General features: G+C 44.3%; 9 non-coding genes across 9 annotated transcripts; all 9 read left to right on the top strand.

The window, feature by feature from the left end:
• Window positions 1-1,644: 1,644 nt before the first annotated feature.
• Window positions 1,645-1,716, top strand: TRNAA-UGC (transfer RNA alanine (anticodon UGC)). The gene has a single exon. It is a non-coding gene; the product is annotated as a tRNA-Ala (tRNA).
• Window positions 1,717-3,827: 2,111 nt separating this feature from the next.
• On the top strand, window positions 3,828-3,899 carry TRNAA-UGC (transfer RNA alanine (anticodon UGC)). Its single transcript has one exon. It is a non-coding gene; the product is annotated as a tRNA-Ala (tRNA).
• Window positions 3,900-6,010: 2,111 nt separating this feature from the next.
• TRNAA-UGC (transfer RNA alanine (anticodon UGC)) lies at window positions 6,011-6,082 on the top strand. Its single transcript has one exon. It is a non-coding gene; the product is annotated as a tRNA-Ala (tRNA).
• Window positions 6,083-8,193: 2,111 nt separating this feature from the next.
• TRNAA-UGC (transfer RNA alanine (anticodon UGC)) lies at window positions 8,194-8,265 on the top strand. The gene has a single exon. It is a non-coding gene; the product is annotated as a tRNA-Ala (tRNA).
• Window positions 8,266-10,376: 2,111 nt separating this feature from the next.
• On the top strand, window positions 10,377-10,448 carry TRNAA-UGC (transfer RNA alanine (anticodon UGC)). Its single transcript has one exon. It is a non-coding gene; the product is annotated as a tRNA-Ala (tRNA).
• A 2,111-nt stretch (window positions 10,449-12,559) lies between these two features.
• TRNAA-UGC (transfer RNA alanine (anticodon UGC)) lies at window positions 12,560-12,631 on the top strand. The gene has a single exon. It is a non-coding gene; the product is annotated as a tRNA-Ala (tRNA).
• A 2,111-nt stretch (window positions 12,632-14,742) lies between these two features.
• On the top strand, window positions 14,743-14,814 carry TRNAA-UGC (transfer RNA alanine (anticodon UGC)). The gene has a single exon. It is a non-coding gene; the product is annotated as a tRNA-Ala (tRNA).
• A 2,111-nt stretch (window positions 14,815-16,925) lies between these two features.
• On the top strand, window positions 16,926-16,997 carry TRNAA-UGC (transfer RNA alanine (anticodon UGC)). The gene has a single exon. It is a non-coding gene; the product is annotated as a tRNA-Ala (tRNA).
• A 2,111-nt stretch (window positions 16,998-19,108) lies between these two features.
• Window positions 19,109-19,180, top strand: TRNAA-UGC (transfer RNA alanine (anticodon UGC)). Its single transcript has one exon. It is a non-coding gene; the product is annotated as a tRNA-Ala (tRNA).
• Window positions 19,181-19,297: the final 117 nt, after the last annotated feature.

Here is a 19,297-nt window from a genome sequence, read left to right as displayed (position 1 = left end):
CATGCTGTCATACTTTGGTCACAAATGCTTCCAAAGGGCTGTGGACTACCTTTGCCCCATACCCTTTGATCACATTTCCTTTTGTGTAGAATTTCAATTTCTAGGTCCCCTTCTTTCCTTCAAGCCAGCCCAGCACATTAAGGTAGGTAAGCAATCCCCCTTTAAGTTGAAAAGATGTAGCTGAGAAAGCATTCTAGGAAGTGGCCATTTGGAGAGCTAGCCCTAGGTCGTATTCATGAGTTTTCTCATTCCACTGCAGCACCCGCACCCAACTGCGCCACAACCATTATTGAAAGACAGATGAATGCATCACGGAAAGCTTTGCTGTCTCCGCCTTCGGTAGCTCAGTTGATAGAGCGGCCGAGAGTAGTGCAAAAACAGTAACCCTTAATTCGCCGGTTCAAATCTGCCGCGGAGGACTTCGCCCTTTAGGTTTCCATCGCCTTCTCTGTTATTAAGACATTATCTTCCCCTCTGATTAAGAAAAAAAAAAATTCCGAGCTCCAAGTAAATGCTGGGACAGAAGGGTAGATGTCTTCTGTTTTCTAATGAAATTGACCACATCCTCATTTCTGAGGGATGTGGGAAGAGAAGTAAACAAGGACCTGCAGATCAGAATTCATTCCAAACCCTTGACTAAATATATGAAGGCACTTGGAAGACTTCCAGTCTCATTGTACCAAAGTAGATGTTTTGTCAGCCGACCCAGCTACTCCTTGCCTACAATGAGAGCGGTCATATATATATATATATATATATATATATATATGCGAGAGGGAATTTAGAAAGCCACCATCTCCCTAAAACTGAGCAAGATGCGAAGTGGAGTAATAGTTTACAGATTTGGAGAAAATCTGAGATGTTCGTCTTGCCAAAAGGAGCACAGAAATACCCTCTCTGAGGATCAAACTCAGGACTTTCAGATTATGAGACTGACGCACTGCCTACTGCACAGAAGGCTGCACAAACCCTCCCAGAAATACGTCTATACCCCTTGAAGAGGAAAGGAGGCAAAAACGCTTATCTTATCTTGGAATATAAATACGATACGATTGACTCGCTGGATTAAAATCATATGGAGTTATAATGGTGGGAAAATATTTCTTTCCAGTGATTAAACCCACACCCCCTACAATTAGCCATGCGAAAGAGTCAGGGAATACCTTTCACCTCTCTCAGAAAGATCACATGAATTTTTCCCCCACGTAACTGAGAATTTAATGGACTAAAACTCAGAATTAAGGTGCCGTCCTTAGCAATAGATGCATCTGGATCTCAACTCTTTACGTGCTTATGTAACATAGCTGTGTGTCCTGCAGTAAGAGCAAGAGTACCTTAATTCGTCTCAGGACATTTGTAAGCAGCACTCAACCATATTCTTCTTTCATGTAACCTTAACCAGTTGCCTTGAAAACTCTGGCATGTTTAGATCGCATCTAGCTGTTGTATGTGGGGCATTTGTTCATTCTAGAGTGAGCCTTATTCCATAAAATGGTGCTATACAATCCAGATGTAAGTCATGGGGAATCCCACATCTGACACCTTATTTTCTAGTGCCATATGTGGTGAATTTGAGGTACATAGAATTCCAGATTTCCTTCGGTGAAGCAAGGTCAGCCCGCCCCACCCCCACCCCAGGACGTGGGGGATGTAGCTCAGTGGTAGAGCGCATGCTTTGCATGTATGAGGCCCCGGGTTCGATCCCCGGCATCTCCAGCCTTTTGCCAGGCTCATCTTGCCTTTTGGCAGAACCCTAGGCTGTCACCATGGGTCAGGAAGTGAGATGACATGCAGCTGGGGCCAGACCACCGCCGACATTGCCCGGCTCTTGCCTTGGGAAAGCTTGTGAAATGGGGCTATCTCATTTTCGGTCTTTATAGAAAAAAGAATCTTTCTCCCCCAAGAAACCAAAGTGGTGGTTCATCTTGGCAATCTCGGTATAGAAAACGGTCACAGCTGTCTTGGCCATTGATGTGAATTCTTCCTCTAAACCAGAGACTCCTTACAGAAGGTTTAAGAAAAACTGAATGTCTTCTTTATCCCAATCACTTGCGATTGGACCATGATTTTGCTTTTCCCTTTCCATTCACAGAGGCATTAAACATGCATGTTCTTCATGCTCAGTGCGTAGTGATGCATGTCGTAATGCCTCCCCTAACTTTCTGGCCTCTCCTTGACGTTTCCATGCTGTCATACTTTGGTCACAAATGCTTCCAAAGGGCTGTGGACTACCTTTGCCCCATACCCTTTGATCACATTTCCTTTTGTGTAGAATTTCAATTTCTAGGTCCCCTTCTTTCCTTCAAGCCAGCCCAGCACATTAAGGTAGGTAAGCAATCCCCCTTTAAGTTGAAAAGATGTAGCTGAGAAAGCATTCTAGGAAGTGGCCATTTGGAGAGCTAGCCCTAGGTCGTATTCATGAGTTTTCTCATTCCACTGCAGCACCCGCACCCAACTGCGCCACAACCATTATTGAAAGACAGATGAATGCATCACGGAAAGCTTTGCTGTCTCCGCCTTCGGTAGCTCAGTTGATAGAGCGGCCGAGAGTAGTGCAAAAACAGTAACCCTTAATTCGCCGGTTCAAATCTGCCGCGGAGGACTTCGCCCTTTAGGTTTCCATCGCCTTCTCTGTTATTAAGACATTATCTTCCCCTCTGATTAAGAAAAAAAAAAATTCCGAGCTCCAAGTAAATGCTGGGACAGAAGGGTAGATGTCTTCTGTTTTCTAATGAAATTGACCACATCCTCATTTCTGAGGGATGTGGGAAGAGAAGTAAACAAGGACCTGCAGATCAGAATTCATTCCAAACCCTTGACTAAATATATGAAGGCACTTGGAAGACTTCCAGTCTCATTGTACCAAAGTAGATGTTTTGTCAGCCGACCCAGCTACTCCTTGCCTACAATGAGAGCGGTCATATATATATATATATATATATATATATATATGCGAGAGGGAATTTAGAAAGCCACCATCTCCCTAAAACTGAGCAAGATGCGAAGTGGAGTAATAGTTTACAGATTTGGAGAAAATCTGAGATGTTCGTCTTGCCAAAAGGAGCACAGAAATACCCTCTCTGAGGATCAAACTCAGGACTTTCAGATTATGAGACTGACGCACTGCCTACTGCACAGAAGGCTGCACAAACCCTCCCAGAAATACGTCTATACCCCTTGAAGAGGAAAGGAGGCAAAAACGCTTATCTTATCTTGGAATATAAATACGATACGATTGACTCGCTGGATTAAAATCATATGGAGTTATAATGGTGGGAAAATATTTCTTTCCAGTGATTAAACCCACACCCCCTACAATTAGCCATGCGAAAGAGTCAGGGAATACCTTTCACCTCTCTCAGAAAGATCACATGAATTTTTCCCCCACGTAACTGAGAATTTAATGGACTAAAACTCAGAATTAAGGTGCCGTCCTTAGCAATAGATGCATCTGGATCTCAACTCTTTACGTGCTTATGTAACATAGCTGTGTGTCCTGCAGTAAGAGCAAGAGTACCTTAATTCGTCTCAGGACATTTGTAAGCAGCACTCAACCATATTCTTCTTTCATGTAACCTTAACCAGTTGCCTTGAAAACTCTGGCATGTTTAGATCGCATCTAGCTGTTGTATGTGGGGCATTTGTTCATTCTAGAGTGAGCCTTATTCCATAAAATGGTGCTATACAATCCAGATGTAAGTCATGGGGAATCCCACATCTGACACCTTATTTTCTAGTGCCATATGTGGTGAATTTGAGGTACATAGAATTCCAGATTTCCTTCGGTGAAGCAAGGTCAGCCCGCCCCACCCCCACCCCAGGACGTGGGGGATGTAGCTCAGTGGTAGAGCGCATGCTTTGCATGTATGAGGCCCCGGGTTCGATCCCCGGCATCTCCAGCCTTTTGCCAGGCTCATCTTGCCTTTTGGCAGAACCCTAGGCTGTTACCATGGGTCAGGAAGTGAGATGACATGCAGCTGGGGCCAGACCACCGCCGACATTGCCCGGCTCTTGCCTTGGGAAAGCTTGTGAAATGGGGCTATCTCATTTTCGGTCTTTATAGAAAAAAGAATCTTTCTCCCCCAAGAAACCAAAGTGGTGGTTCATCTTGGCAATCTCGGTATAGAAAACGGTCACAGCTGTCTTGGCCATTGATGTGAATTCTTCCTCTAAACCAGAGACTCCTTACAGAAGGTTTAAGAAAAACTGAATGTCTTCTTTATCCCAATCACTTGCGATTGGACCATGATTTTGCTTTTCCCTTTCCATTCACAGAGGCATTAAACATGCATGTTCTTCATGCTCAGTGCGTAGTGATGCATGTCGTAATGCCTCCCCTAACTTTCTGGCCTCTCCTTGACGTTTCCATGCTGTCATACTTTGGTCACAAATGCTTCCAAAGGGCTGTGGACTACCTTTGCCCCATACCCTTTGATCACATTTCCTTTTGTGTAGAATTTCAATTTCTAGGTCCCCTTCTTTCCTTCAAGCCAGCCCAGCACATTAAGGTAGGTAAGCAATCCCCCTTTAAGTTGAAAAGATGTAGCTGAGAAAGCATTCTAGGAAGTGGCCATTTGGAGAGCTAGCCCTAGGTCGTATTCATGAGTTTTCTCATTCCACTGCAGCACCCGCACCCAACTGCGCCACAACCATTATTGAAAGACAGATGAATGCATCACGGAAAGCTTTGCTGTCTCCGCCTTCGGTAGCTCAGTTGATAGAGCGGCCGAGAGTAGTGCAAAAACAGTAACCCTTAATTCGCCGGTTCAAATCTGCCGCGGAGGACTTCGCCCTTTAGGTTTCCATCGCCTTCTCTGTTATTAAGACATTATCTTCCCCTCTGATTAAGAAAAAAAAAAATTCCGAGCTCCAAGTAAATGCTGGGACAGAAGGGTAGATGTCTTCTGTTTTCTAATGAAATTGACCACATCCTCATTTCTGAGGGATGTGGGAAGAGAAGTAAACAAGGACCTGCAGATCAGAATTCATTCCAAACCCTTGACTAAATATATGAAGGCACTTGGAAGACTTCCAGTCTCATTGTACCAAAGTAGATGTTTTGTCAGCCGACCCAGCTACTCCTTGCCTACAATGAGAGCGGTCATATATATATATATATATATATATATATATATGCGAGAGGGAATTTAGAAAGCCACCATCTCCCTAAAACTGAGCAAGATGCGAAGTGGAGTAATAGTTTACAGATTTGGAGAAAATCTGAGATGTTCGTCTTGCCAAAAGGAGCACAGAAATACCCTCTCTGAGGATCAAACTCAGGACTTTCAGATTATGAGACTGACGCACTGCCTACTGCACAGAAGGCTGCACAAACCCTCCCAGAAATACGTCTATACCCCTTGAAGAGGAAAGGAGGCAAAAACGCTTATCTTATCTTGGAATATAAATACGATACGATTGACTCGCTGGATTAAAATCATATGGAGTTATAATGGTGGGAAAATATTTCTTTCCAGTGATTAAACCCACACCCCCTACAATTAGCCATGCGAAAGAGTCAGGGAATACCTTTCACCTCTCTCAGAAAGATCACATGAATTTTTCCCCCACGTAACTGAGAATTTAATGGACTAAAACTCAGAATTAAGGTGCCGTCCTTAGCAATAGATGCATCTGGATCTCAACTCTTTACGTGCTTATGTAACATAGCTGTGTGTCCTGCAGTAAGAGCAAGAGTACCTTAATTCGTCTCAGGACATTTGTAAGCAGCACTCAACCATATTCTTCTTTCATGTAACCTTAACCAGTTGCCTTGAAAACTCTGGCATGTTTAGATCGCATCTAGCTGTTGTATGTGGGGCATTTGTTCATTCTAGAGTGAGCCTTATTCCATAAAATGGTGCTATACAATCCAGATGTAAGTCATGGGGAATCCCACATCTGACACCTTATTTTCTAGTGCCATATGTGGTGAATTTGAGGTACATAGAATTCCAGATTTCCTTCGGTGAAGCAAGGTCAGCCCGCCCCACCCCCACCCCAGGACGTGGGGGATGTAGCTCAGTGGTAGAGCGCATGCTTTGCATGTATGAGGCCCCGGGTTCGATCCCCGGCATCTCCAGCCTTTTGCCAGGCTCATCTTGCCTTTTGGCAGAACCCTAGGCTGTCACCATGGGTCAGGAAGTGAGATGACATGCAGCTGGGGCCAGACCACCGCCGACATTGCCCGGCTCTTGCCTTGGGAAAGCTTGTGAAATGGGGCTATCTCATTTTCGGTCTTTATAGAAAAAAGAATCTTTCTCCCCCAAGAAACCAAAGTGGTGGTTCATCTTGGCAATCTCGGTATAGAAAACGGTCACAGCTGTCTTGGCCATTGATGTGAATTCTTCCTCTAAACCAGAGACTCCTTACAGAAGGTTTAAGAAAAACTGAATGTCTTCTTTATCCCAATCACTTGCGATTGGACCATGATTTTGCTTTTCCCTTTCCATTCACAGAGGCATTAAACATGCATGTTCTTCATGCTCAGTGCGTAGTGATGCATGTCGTAATGCCTCCCCTAACTTTCTGGCCTCTCCTTGACGTTTCCATGCTGTCATACTTTGGTCACAAATGCTTCCAAAGGGCTGTGGACTACCTTTGCCCCATACCCTTTGATCACATTTCCTTTTGTGTAGAATTTCAATTTCTAGGTCCCCTTCTTTCCTTCAAGCCAGCCCAGCACATTAAGGTAGGTAAGCAATCCCCCTTTAAGTTGAAAAGATGTAGCTGAGAAAGCATTCTAGGAAGTGGCCATTTGGAGAGCTAGCCCTAGGTCGTATTCATGAGTTTTCTCATTCCACTGCAGCACCCGCACCCAACTGCGCCACAACCATTATTGAAAGACAGATGAATGCATCACGGAAAGCTTTGCTGTCTCCGCCTTCGGTAGCTCAGTTGATAGAGCGGCCGAGAGTAGTGCAAAAACAGTAACCCTTAATTCGCCGGTTCAAATCTGCCGCGGAGGACTTCGCCCTTTAGGTTTCCATCGCCTTCTCTGTTATTAAGACATTATCTTCCCCTCTGATTAAGAAAAAAAAAAATTCCGAGCTCCAAGTAAATGCTGGGACAGAAGGGTAGATGTCTTCTGTTTTCTAATGAAATTGACCACATCCTCATTTCTGAGGGATGTGGGAAGAGAAGTAAACAAGGACCTGCAGATCAGAATTCATTCCAAACCCTTGACTAAATATATGAAGGCACTTGGAAGACTTCCAGTCTCATTGTACCAAAGTAGATGTTTTGTCAGCCGACCCAGCTACTCCTTGCCTACAATGAGAGCGGTCATATATATATATATATATATATATATATATATGCGAGAGGGAATTTAGAAAGCCACCATCTCCCTAAAACTGAGCAAGATGCGAAGTGGAGTAATAGTTTACAGATTTGGAGAAAATCTGAGATGTTCGTCTTGCCAAAAGGAGCACAGAAATACCCTCTCTGAGGATCAAACTCAGGACTTTCAGATTATGAGACTGACGCACTGCCTACTGCACAGAAGGCTGCACAAACCCTCCCAGAAATACGTCTATACCCCTTGAAGAGGAAAGGAGGCAAAAACGCTTATCTTATCTTGGAATATAAATACGATACGATTGACTCGCTGGATTAAAATCATATGGAGTTATAATGGTGGGAAAATATTTCTTTCCAGTGATTAAACCCACACCCCCTACAATTAGCCATGCGAAAGAGTCAGGGAATACCTTTCACCTCTCTCAGAAAGATCACATGAATTTTTCCCCCACGTAACTGAGAATTTAATGGACTAAAACTCAGAATTAAGGTGCCGTCCTTAGCAATAGATGCATCTGGATCTCAACTCTTTACGTGCTTATGTAACATAGCTGTGTGTCCTGCAGTAAGAGCAAGAGTACCTTAATTCGTCTCAGGACATTTGTAAGCAGCACTCAACCATATTCTTCTTTCATGTAACCTTAACCAGTTGCCTTGAAAACTCTGGCATGTTTAGATCGCATCTAGCTGTTGTATGTGGGGCATTTGTTCATTCTAGAGTGAGCCTTATTCCATAAAATGGTGCTATACAATCCAGATGTAAGTCATGGGGAATCCCACATCTGACACCTTATTTTCTAGTGCCATATGTGGTGAATTTGAGGTACATAGAATTCCAGATTTCCTTCGGTGAAGCAAGGTCAGCCCGCCCCACCCCCACCCCAGGACGTGGGGGATGTAGCTCAGTGGTAGAGCGCATGCTTTGCATGTATGAGGCCCCGGGTTCGATCCCCGGCATCTCCAGCCTTTTGCCAGGCTCATCTTGCCTTTTGGCAGAACCCTAGGCTGTCACCATGGGTCAGGAAGTGAGATGACATGCAGCTGGGGCCAGACCACCGCCGACATTGCCCGGCTCTTGCCTTGGGAAAGCTTGTGAAATGGGGCTATCTCATTTTCGGTCTTTATAGAAAAAAGAATCTTTCTCCCCCAAGAAACCAAAGTGGTGGTTCATCTTGGCAATCTCGGTATAGAAAACGGTCACAGCTGTCTTGGCCATTGATGTGAATTCTTCCTCTAAACCAGAGACTCCTTACAGAAGGTTTAAGAAAAACTGAATGTCTTCTTTATCCCAATCACTTGCGATTGGACCATGATTTTGCTTTTCCCTTTCCATTCACAGAGGCATTAAACATGCATGTTCTTCATGCTCAGTGCGTAGTGATGCATGTCGTAATGCCTCCCCTAACTTTCTGGCCTCTCCTTGACGTTTCCATGCTGTCATACTTTGGTCACAAATGCTTCCAAAGGGCTGTGGACTACCTTTGCCCCATACCCTTTGATCACATTTCCTTTTGTGTAGAATTTCAATTTCTAGGTCCCCTTCTTTCCTTCAAGCCAGCCCAGCACATTAAGGTAGGTAAGCAATCCCCCTTTAAGTTGAAAAGATGTAGCTGAGAAAGCATTCTAGGAAGTGGCCATTTGGAGAGCTAGCCCTAGGTCGTATTCATGAGTTTTCTCATTCCACTGCAGCACCCGCACCCAACTGCGCCACAACCATTATTGAAAGACAGATGAATGCATCACGGAAAGCTTTGCTGTCTCCGCCTTCGGTAGCTCAGTTGATAGAGCGGCCGAGAGTAGTGCAAAAACAGTAACCCTTAATTCGCCGGTTCAAATCTGCCGCGGAGGACTTCGCCCTTTAGGTTTCCATCGCCTTCTCTGTTATTAAGACATTATCTTCCCCTCTGATTAAGAAAAAAAAAAATTCCGAGCTCCAAGTAAATGCTGGGACAGAAGGGTAGATGTCTTCTGTTTTCTAATGAAATTGACCACATCCTCATTTCTGAGGGATGTGGGAAGAGAAGTAAACAAGGACCTGCAGATCAGAATTCATTCCAAACCCTTGACTAAATATATGAAGGCACTTGGAAGACTTCCAGTCTCATTGTACCAAAGTAGATGTTTTGTCAGCCGACCCAGCTACTCCTTGCCTACAATGAGAGCGGTCATATATATATATATATATATATATATATATATGCGAGAGGGAATTTAGAAAGCCACCATCTCCCTAAAACTGAGCAAGATGCGAAGTGGAGTAATAGTTTACAGATTTGGAGAAAATCTGAGATGTTCGTCTTGCCAAAAGGAGCACAGAAATACCCTCTCTGAGGATCAAACTCAGGACTTTCAGATTATGAGACTGACGCACTGCCTACTGCACAGAAGGCTGCACAAACCCTCCCAGAAATACGTCTATACCCCTTGAAGAGGAAAGGAGGCAAAAACGCTTATCTTATCTTGGAATATAAATACGATACGATTGACTCGCTGGATTAAAATCATATGGAGTTATAATGGTGGGAAAATATTTCTTTCCAGTGATTAAACCCACACCCCCTACAATTAGCCATGCGAAAGAGTCAGGGAATACCTTTCACCTCTCTCAGAAAGATCACATGAATTTTTCCCCCACGTAACTGAGAATTTAATGGACTAAAACTCAGAATTAAGGTGCCGTCCTTAGCAATAGATGCATCTGGATCTCAACTCTTTACGTGCTTATGTAACATAGCTGTGTGTCCTGCAGTAAGAGCAAGAGTACCTTAATTCGTCTCAGGACATTTGTAAGCAGCACTCAACCATATTCTTCTTTCATGTAACCTTAACCAGTTGCCTTGAAAACTCTGGCATGTTTAGATCGCATCTAGCTGTTGTATGTGGGGCATTTGTTCATTCTAGAGTGAGCCTTATTCCATAAAATGGTGCTATACAATCCAGATGTAAGTCATGGGGAATCCCACATCTGACACCTTATTTTCTAGTGCCATATGTGGTGAATTTGAGGTACATAGAATTCCAGATTTCCTTCGGTGAAGCAAGGTCAGCCCGCCCCACCCCCACCCCAGGACGTGGGGGATGTAGCTCAGTGGTAGAGCGCATGCTTTGCATGTATGAGGCCCCGGGTTCGATCCCCGGCATCTCCAGCCTTTTGCCAGGCTCATCTTGCCTTTTGGCAGAACCCTAGGCTGTCACCATGGGTCAGGAAGTGAGATGACATGCAGCTGGGGCCAGACCACCGCCGACATTGCCCGGCTCTTGCCTTGGGAAAGCTTGTGAAATGGGGCTATCTCATTTTCGGTCTTTATAGAAAAAAGAATCTTTCTCCCCCAAGAAACCAAAGTGGTGGTTCATCTTGGCAATCTCGGTATAGAAAACGGTCACAGCTGTCTTGGCCATTGATGTGAATTCTTCCTCTAAACCAGAGACTCCTTACAGAAGGTTTAAGAAAAACTGAATGTCTTCTTTATCCCAATCACTTGCGATTGGACCATGATTTTGCTTTTCCCTTTCCATTCACAGAGGCATTAAACATGCATGTTCTTCATGCTCAGTGCGTAGTGATGCATGTCGTAATGCCTCCCCTAACTTTCTGGCCTCTCCTTGACGTTTCCATGCTGTCATACTTTGGTCACAAATGCTTCCAAAGGGCTGTGGACTACCTTTGCCCCATACCCTTTGATCACATTTCCTTTTGTGTAGAATTTCAATTTCTAGGTCCCCTTCTTTCCTTCAAGCCAGCCCAGCACATTAAGGTAGGTAAGCAATCCCCCTTTAAGTTGAAAAGATGTAGCTGAGAAAGCATTCTAGGAAGTGGCCATTTGGAGAGCTAGCCCTAGGTCGTATTCATGAGTTTTCTCATTCCACTGCAGCACCCGCACCCAACTGCGCCACAACCATTATTGAAAGACAGATGAATGCATCACGGAAAGCTTTGCTGTCTCCGCCTTCGGTAGCTCAGTTGATAGAGCGGCCGAGAGTAGTGCAAAAACAGTAACCCTTAATTCGCCGGTTCAAATCTGCCGCGGAGGACTTCGCCCTTTAGGTTTCCATCGCCTTCTCTGTTATTAAGACATTATCTTCCCCTCTGATTAAGAAAAAAAAAAATTCCGAGCTCCAAGTAAATGCTGGGACAGAAGGGTAGATGTCTTCTGTTTTCTAATGAAATTGACCACATCCTCATTTCTGAGGGATGTGGGAAGAGAAGTAAACAAGGACCTGCAGATCAGAATTCATTCCAAACCCTTGACTAAATATATGAAGGCACTTGGAAGACTTCCAGTCTCATTGTACCAAAGTAGATGTTTTGTCAGCCGACCCAGCTACTCCTTGCCTACAATGAGAGCGGTCATATATATATATATATATATATATATATATATGCGAGAGGGAATTTAGAAAGCCACCATCTCCCTAAAACTGAGCAAGATGCGAAGTGGAGTAATAGTTTACAGATTTGGAGAAAATCTGAGATGTTCGTCTTGCCAAAAGGAGCACAGAAATACCCTCTCTGAGGATCAAACTCAGGACTTTCAGATTATGAGACTGACGCACTGCCTACTGCACAGAAGGCTGCACAAACCCTCCCAGAAATACGTCTATACCCCTTGAAGAGGAAAGGAGGCAAAAACGCTTATCTTATCTTGGAATATAAATACGATACGATTGACTCGCTGGATTAAAATCATATGGAGTTATAATGGTGGGAAAATATTTCTTTCCAGTGATTAAACCCACACCCCCTACAATTAGCCATGCGAAAGAGTCAGGGAATACCTTTCACCTCTCTCAGAAAGATCACATGAATTTTTCCCCCACGTAACTGAGAATTTAATGGACTAAAACTCAGAATTAAGGTGCCGTCCTTAGCAATAGATGCATCTGGATCTCAACTCTTTACGTGCTTATGTAACATAGCTGTGTGTCCTGCAGTAAGAGCAAGAGTACCTTAATTCGTCTCAGGACATTTGTAAGCAGCACTCAACCATATTCTTCTTTCATGTAACCTTAACCAGTTGCCTTGAAAACTCTGGCATGTTTAGATCGCATCTAGCTGTTGTATGTGGGGCATTTGTTCATTCTAGAGTGAGCCTTATTCCATAAAATGGTGCTATACAATCCAGATGTAAGTCATGGGGAATCCCACATCTGACACCTTATTTTCTAGTGCCATATGTGGTGAATTTGAGGTACATAGAATTCCAGATTTCCTTCGGTGAAGCAAGGTCAGCCCGCCCCACCCCCACCCCAGGACGTGGGGGATGTAGCTCAGTGGTAGAGCGCATGCTTTGCATGTATGAGGCCCCGGGTTCGATCCCCGGCATCTCCAGCCTTTTGCCAGGCTCATCTTGCCTTTTGGCAGAACCCTAGGCTGTCACCATGGGTCAGGAAGTGAGATGACATGCAGCTGGGGCCAGACCACCGCCGACATTGCCCGGCTCTTGCCTTGGGAAAGCTTGTGAAATGGGGCTATCTCATTTTCGGTCTTTATAGAAAAAAGAATCTTTCTCCCCCAAGAAACCAAAGTGGTGGTTCATCTTGGCAATCTCGGTATAGAAAACGGTCACAGCTGTCTTGGCCATTGATGTGAATTCTTCCTCTAAACCAGAGACTCCTTACAGAAGGTTTAAGAAAAACTGAATGTCTTCTTTATCCCAATCACTTGCGATTGGACCATGATTTTGCTTTTCCCTTTCCATTCACAGAGGCATTAAACATGCATGTTCTTCATGCTCAGTGCGTAGTGATGCATGTCGTAATGCCTCCCCTAACTTTCTGGCCTCTCCTTGACGTTTCCATGCTGTCATACTTTGGTCACAAATGCTTCCAAAGGGCTGTGGACTACCTTTGCCCCATACCCTTTGATCACATTTCCTTTTGTGTAGAATTTCAATTTCTAGGTCCCCTTCTTTCCTTCAAGCCAGCCCAGCACATTAAGGTAGGTAAGCAATCCCCCTTTAAGTTGAAAAGATGTAGCTGAGAAAGCATTCTAGGAAGTGGCCATTTGGAGAGCTAGCCCTAGGTCGTATTCATGAGTTTTCTCATTCCACTGCAGCACCCGCACCCAACTGCGCCACAACCATTATTGAAAGACAGATGAATGCATCACGGAAAGCTTTGCTGTCTCCGCCTTCGGTAGCTCAGTTGATAGAGCGGCCGAGAGTAGTGCAAAAACAGTAACCCTTAATTCGCCGGTTCAAATCTGCCGCGGAGGACTTCGCCCTTTAGGTTTCCATCGCCTTCTCTGTTATTAAGACATTATCTTCCCCTCTGATTAAGAAAAAAAAAAATTCCGAGCTCCAAGTAAATGCTGGGACAGAAGGGTAGATGTCTTCTGTTTTCTAATGAAATTGACCACATCCTCATTTCTGAGGGATGTGGGAAGAGAAGTAAACAAGGACCTGCAGATCAGAATTCATTCCAAACCCTTGACTAAATATATGAAGGCACTTGGAAGACTTCCAGTCTCATTGTACCAAAGTAGATGTTTTGTCAGCCGACCCAGCTACTCCTTGCCTACAATGAGAGCGGTCATATATATATATATATATATATATATATATATGCGAGAGGGAATTTAGAAAGCCACCATCTCCCTAAAACTGAGCAAGATGCGAAGTGGAGTAATAGTTTACAGATTTGGAGAAAATCTGAGATGTTCGTCTTGCCAAAAGGAGCACAGAAATACCCTCTCTGAGGATCAAACTCAGGACTTTCAGATTATGAGACTGACGCACTGCCTACTGCACAGAAGGCTGCACAAACCCTCCCAGAAATACGTCTATACCCCTTGAAGAGGAAAGGAGGCAAAAACGCTTATCTTATCTTGGAATATAAATACGATACGATTGACTCGCTGGATTAAAATCATATGGAGTTATAATGGTGGGAAAATATTTCTTTCCAGTGATTAAACCCACACCCCCTACAATTAGCCATGCGAAAGAGTCAGGGAATACCTTTCACCTCTCTCAGAAAGATCACATGAATTTTTCCCCCACGTAACTGAGAATTTAATGGACTAAAACTCAGAATTAAGGTGCCGTCCTTAGCAATAGATGCATCTGGATCTCAACTCTTTACGTGCTTATGTAACATAGCTGTGTGTCCTGCAGTAAGAGCAAGAGTACCTTAATTCGTCTCAGGACATTTGTAAGCAGCACTCAACCATATTCTTCTTTCATGTAACCTTAACCAGTTGCCTTGAAAACTCTGGCATGTTTAGATCGCATCTAGCTGTTGTATGTGGGGCATTTGTTCATTCTAGAGTGAGCCTTATTCCATAAAATGGTGCTATACAATCCAGATGTAAGTCATGGGGAATCCCACATCTGACACCTTATTTTCTAGTGCCATATGTGGTGAATTTGAGGTACATAGAATTCCAGATTTCCTTCGGTGAAGCAAGGTCAGCCCGCCCCACCCCCACCCCAGGACGTGGGGGATGTAGCTCAGTGGTAGAGCGCATGCTTTGCATGTATGAGGCCCCGGGTTCGATCCCCGGCATCTCCAGCCTTTTGCCAGGCTCATCTTGCCTTTTGGCAGAACCCTAGGCTGTTACCATGGGTCAGGAAGTGAGATGACATGCAGCTGGGGCCAGACCACCGCCGACATTGCCCGGCTCTTGCCTTGGGAAAGCTTGTGAAATGGGGCTATCTCATTTTCGGTCTTTATAGAAAAAAGAATCTTTCTCCCCCAAGAAACCAAAGTGGTGGTTCATCTTGGCAATCTCGGTATAGAAAACGGTCACAGCTGTCTTGGCCATTGATGTGAATTCTTCCTCTAAACCAGAGACTCCTTACAGAAGGTTTAAGAAAAACTGAATGTCTTCTTTATCCCAATCACTTGCGATTGGACCATGATTTTGCTTTTCCCTTTCCATTCACAGAGGCATTAAACATGCATGTTCTTCATGCTCAGTGCGTAGTGATGCATGTCGTAATGCCTCCCCTAACTTTCTGGCCTCTCCTTGACGTTTCCATGCTGTCATACTTTGGTCACAAATGCTTCCAAAGGGCTGTGGACTACCTTTGCCCCATACCCTTTGATCACATTTCCTTTTGTGTAGAATTTCAATTTCTAGGTCCCCTTCTTTCCTTCAAGCCAGCCCAGCACATTAAGGTAGGTAAGCAATCCCCCTTTAAGTTGAAAAGATGTAGCTGAGAAAGCATTCTAGGAAGTGGCCATTTGGAGAGCTAGCCCTAGGTCGTATTCATGAGTTTTCTCATTCCACTGCAGCACCCGCACCCAACTGCGCCACAACCATTATTGAAAGACAGATGAATGCATCACGGAAAGCTTTGCTGTCTCCGCCTTCGGTAGCTCAGTTGATAGAGCGGCCGAGAGTAGTGCAAAAACAGTAACCCTTAATTCGCCGGTTCAAATCTGCCGCGGAGGACTTCGCCCTTTAGGTTTCCATCGCCTTCTCTGTTATTAAGACATTATCTTCCCCTCTGATTAAGAAAAAAAAAAATTCCGAGCTCCAAGTAAATGCTGGGACAGAAGGGTAGATGTCTTCTGTTTTCTAATGAAATTGACCACATCCTCATTTCTGAGGGATGTGGGAAGAGAAGTAAACAAGGACCTGCAGATCAGAATTCATTCCAAACCCTTGACTAAATATATGAAGGCACTTGGAAGACTTCCAGTCTCATTGTACCAAAGTAGATGTTTTGTCAGCCGACCCAGCTACTCCTTGCCTACAATGAGAGCGGTCATATATATATATATATATATATATATATATATGCGAGAGGGAATTTAGAAAGCCACCATCTCCCTAAAACTGAGCAAGATGCGAAGTGGAGTAATAGTTTACAGATTTGGAGAAAATCTGAGATGTTCGTCTTGCCAAAAGGAGCACAGAAATACCCTCTCTGAGGATCAAACTCAGGACTTTCAGATTATGAGACTGACGCACTGCCTACTGCACAGAAGGCTGCACAAACCCTCCCAGAAATACGTCTATACCCCTTGAAGAGGAAAGGAGGCAAAAACGCTTATCTTATCTTGGAATATAAATACGATACGATTGACTCGCTGGATTAAAATCATATGGAGTTATAATGGTGGGAAAATATTTCTTTCCAGTGATTAAACCCACACCCCCTACAATTAGCCATGCGAAAGAGTCAGGGAATACCTTTCACCTCTCTCAGAAAGATCACATGAATTTTTCCCCCACGTAACTGAGAATTTAATGGACTAAAACTCAGAATTAAGGTGCCGTCCTTAGCAATAGATGCATCTGGATCTCAACTCTTTACGTGCTTATGTAACATAGCTGTGTGTCCTGCAGTAAGAGCAAGAGTACCTTAATTCGTCTCAGGACATTTGTAAGCAGCACTCAACCATATTCTTCTTTCATGTAACCTTAACCAGTTGCCTTGAAAACTCTGGCATGTTTAGATCGCATCTAGCTGTTGTATGTGGGGCATTTGTTCATTCTAGAGTGAGCCTTATTCCATAAAATGGTGCTATACAATCCAGATGTAAGTCATGGGGAATCCCACATCTGACACCTTATTTTCTAGTGCCATATGTGGTGAATTTGAGGTACATAGAATTCCAGATTTCCTTCGGTGAAGCAAGGTCAGCCCGCCCCACCCCCACCCCAGGACGTGGGGGATGTAGCTCAGTGGTAGAGCGCATGCTTTGCATGTATGAGGCCCCGGGTTCGATCCCCGGCATCTCCAGCCTTTTGCCAGGCTCATCTTGCCTTTTGGCAGAACCCTAGGCTGTCACCATGGGTCAGGAAGTGAGATGACATGCAGCTGGGGCCAGACCACCGCCGACATTGCCCGGCTCTTGCCTTGGGAAAGCTTGTGAAATGGGGCTATCTCATTTTCGGTCTTTATAGAAAAAAGAATCTTTCTCCCCCAAGAAACCAAAGTGGTGGTTCATCTTGGCAATCTCGGTATAGAAAACGGTCACAGCTGTCTTGGCCATTGATGTGAATTCTTCCTCTAAACCAGAGACTCCTTACAGAAGGTTTAAGAAAAACTGAATGTCTTCTTTATCCCAATCACTTGCGATTGGACCATGATTTTGCTTTTCCCTTTCCATTCACAGAGGCATTAAACATGCATGTTCTTCATGCTCAGTGCGTAGTGATGCATGTCGTAATGCCTCCCCTAACTTTCTGGCCTCTCCTTGACGTTTCCATGCTGTCATACTTTGGTCACAAATGCTTCCAAAGGGCTGTGGACTACCTTTGCCCCATACCCTTTGATCACATTTCCTTTTGTGTAGAATTTCAATTTCTAGGTCCCCTTCTTTCCTTCAAGCCAGCCCAGCACATTAAGGTAGGTAAGCAATCCCCCTTTAAGTTGAAAAGATGTAGCTGAGAAAGCATTCTAGGAAGTGGCCATTTGGAGAGCTAGCCCTAGGTCGTATTCATGAGTTTTCTCATTCCACTGCAGCACCCGCACCCAACTGCGCCACAACCATTATTGAAAGACAGATGAATGCATCACGGAAAGCTTTGCTGTCTCCGCCTTCGGTAGCTCAGTTGATAGAGCGGCCGAGAGTAGTGCAAAAACAGTAACCCTTAATTCGCCGGTTCAAATCTGCCGCGGAGGACTTCGCCCTTTAGGTTTCCATCGCCTTCTCTGTTATTAAGACATTATCTTCCCCTCTGATTAAGAAAAAAAAAAATTCCGAGCTCCAAGTAAATGCTGGGACAGAAGGGTAGATGTCTTCTGTTTTCTAATGAAATTGACCACATCCTCATTTCTGAGGGATGTGGGAAGAGAAGTAAACAAGGACCTGCAGATCAGAATTCATTCCAAACCCTTGACTAAATATATGAAGGCACTTGGAAGACTTCCAGTCTCATTGTACCAAAGTAGATGTTTTGTCAGCCGACCCAGCTACTCCTTGCCTACAATGAGAGCGGTCATATATATATATATATATATATATATATATATGCGAGAGGGAATTTAGAAAGCCACCATCTCCCTAAAACTGAGCAAGATGCGAAGTGGAGTAATAGTTTACAGATTTGGAGAAAATCTGAGATGTTCGTCTTGCCAAAAGGAGCACAGAAATACCCTCTCTGAGGATCAAACTCAGGACTTTCAGATTATGAGACTGACGCACTGCCTACTGCACAGAAGGCTGCACAAACCCTCCCAGAAATACGTCTATACCCCTTGAAGAGGAAAGGAGGCAAAAACGCTTATCTTATCTTGGAATATAAATACGATACGATTGACTCGCTGGATTAAAATCATATGGAGTTATAATGGTGGGAAAATATTTCTTTCCAGTGATTAAACCCACACCCCCTACAATTAGCCATGCGAAAGAGTCAGGGAATACCTTTCACCTCTCTCAGAAAGATCACATGAATTTTTCCCCCACGTAACTGAGAATTTAATGGACTAAAACTCAGAATTAAGGTGCCGTCCTTAGCAATAGATGCATCTGGATCTCAACTCTTTACGTGCTTATGTAACATAGCTGTGTGTCCTGCAGTAAGAGCAAGAGTACCTTAATTCGTCTCAGGACATTTGTAAGCAGCACTCAACCATATTCTTCTTTCATGTAACCTTAACCAGTTGCCTTGAAAACTCTGGCATGTTTAGATCGCATCTAGCTGTTGTATGTGGGGCATTTGTTCATTCTAGAGTGAGCCTTATTCCATAAAATGGTGCTATACAATCCAGATGTAAGTCATGGGGAATCCCACATCTGACACCTTATTTTCTAGTGCCATATGTGGTGAATTTGAGGTACATAGAATTCCAGATTTCCTTCGGTGAAGCAAGGTCAGCCCGCCCCACCCCCACCCCAGGACGTGGGGGATGTAGCTCAGTGGTAGAGCGCATGCTTTGCATGTATGAGGCCCCGGGTTCGATCCCCGGCATCTCCAGCCTTTTGCCAGGCTCATCTTGCCTTTTGGCAGAACCCTAGGCTGTCACCATGGGTCAGGAAGTGAGATGACATGCAGCTGGGGCCAGACCACCGCCGACATTGCCCGGCTCTTGCC

The sequence above is a fragment of the Pleurodeles waltl genome, unplaced genomic scaffold (genome assembly GCF_031143425.1).
Source record: "Pleurodeles waltl isolate 20211129_DDA unplaced genomic scaffold, aPleWal1.hap1.20221129 scaffold_162, whole genome shotgun sequence".
Taxonomy (NCBI): domain Eukaryota; kingdom Metazoa; phylum Chordata; class Amphibia; order Caudata; family Salamandridae; genus Pleurodeles; species Pleurodeles waltl.
This window is presented reverse-complemented; position numbering and strand designations above follow the sequence as displayed.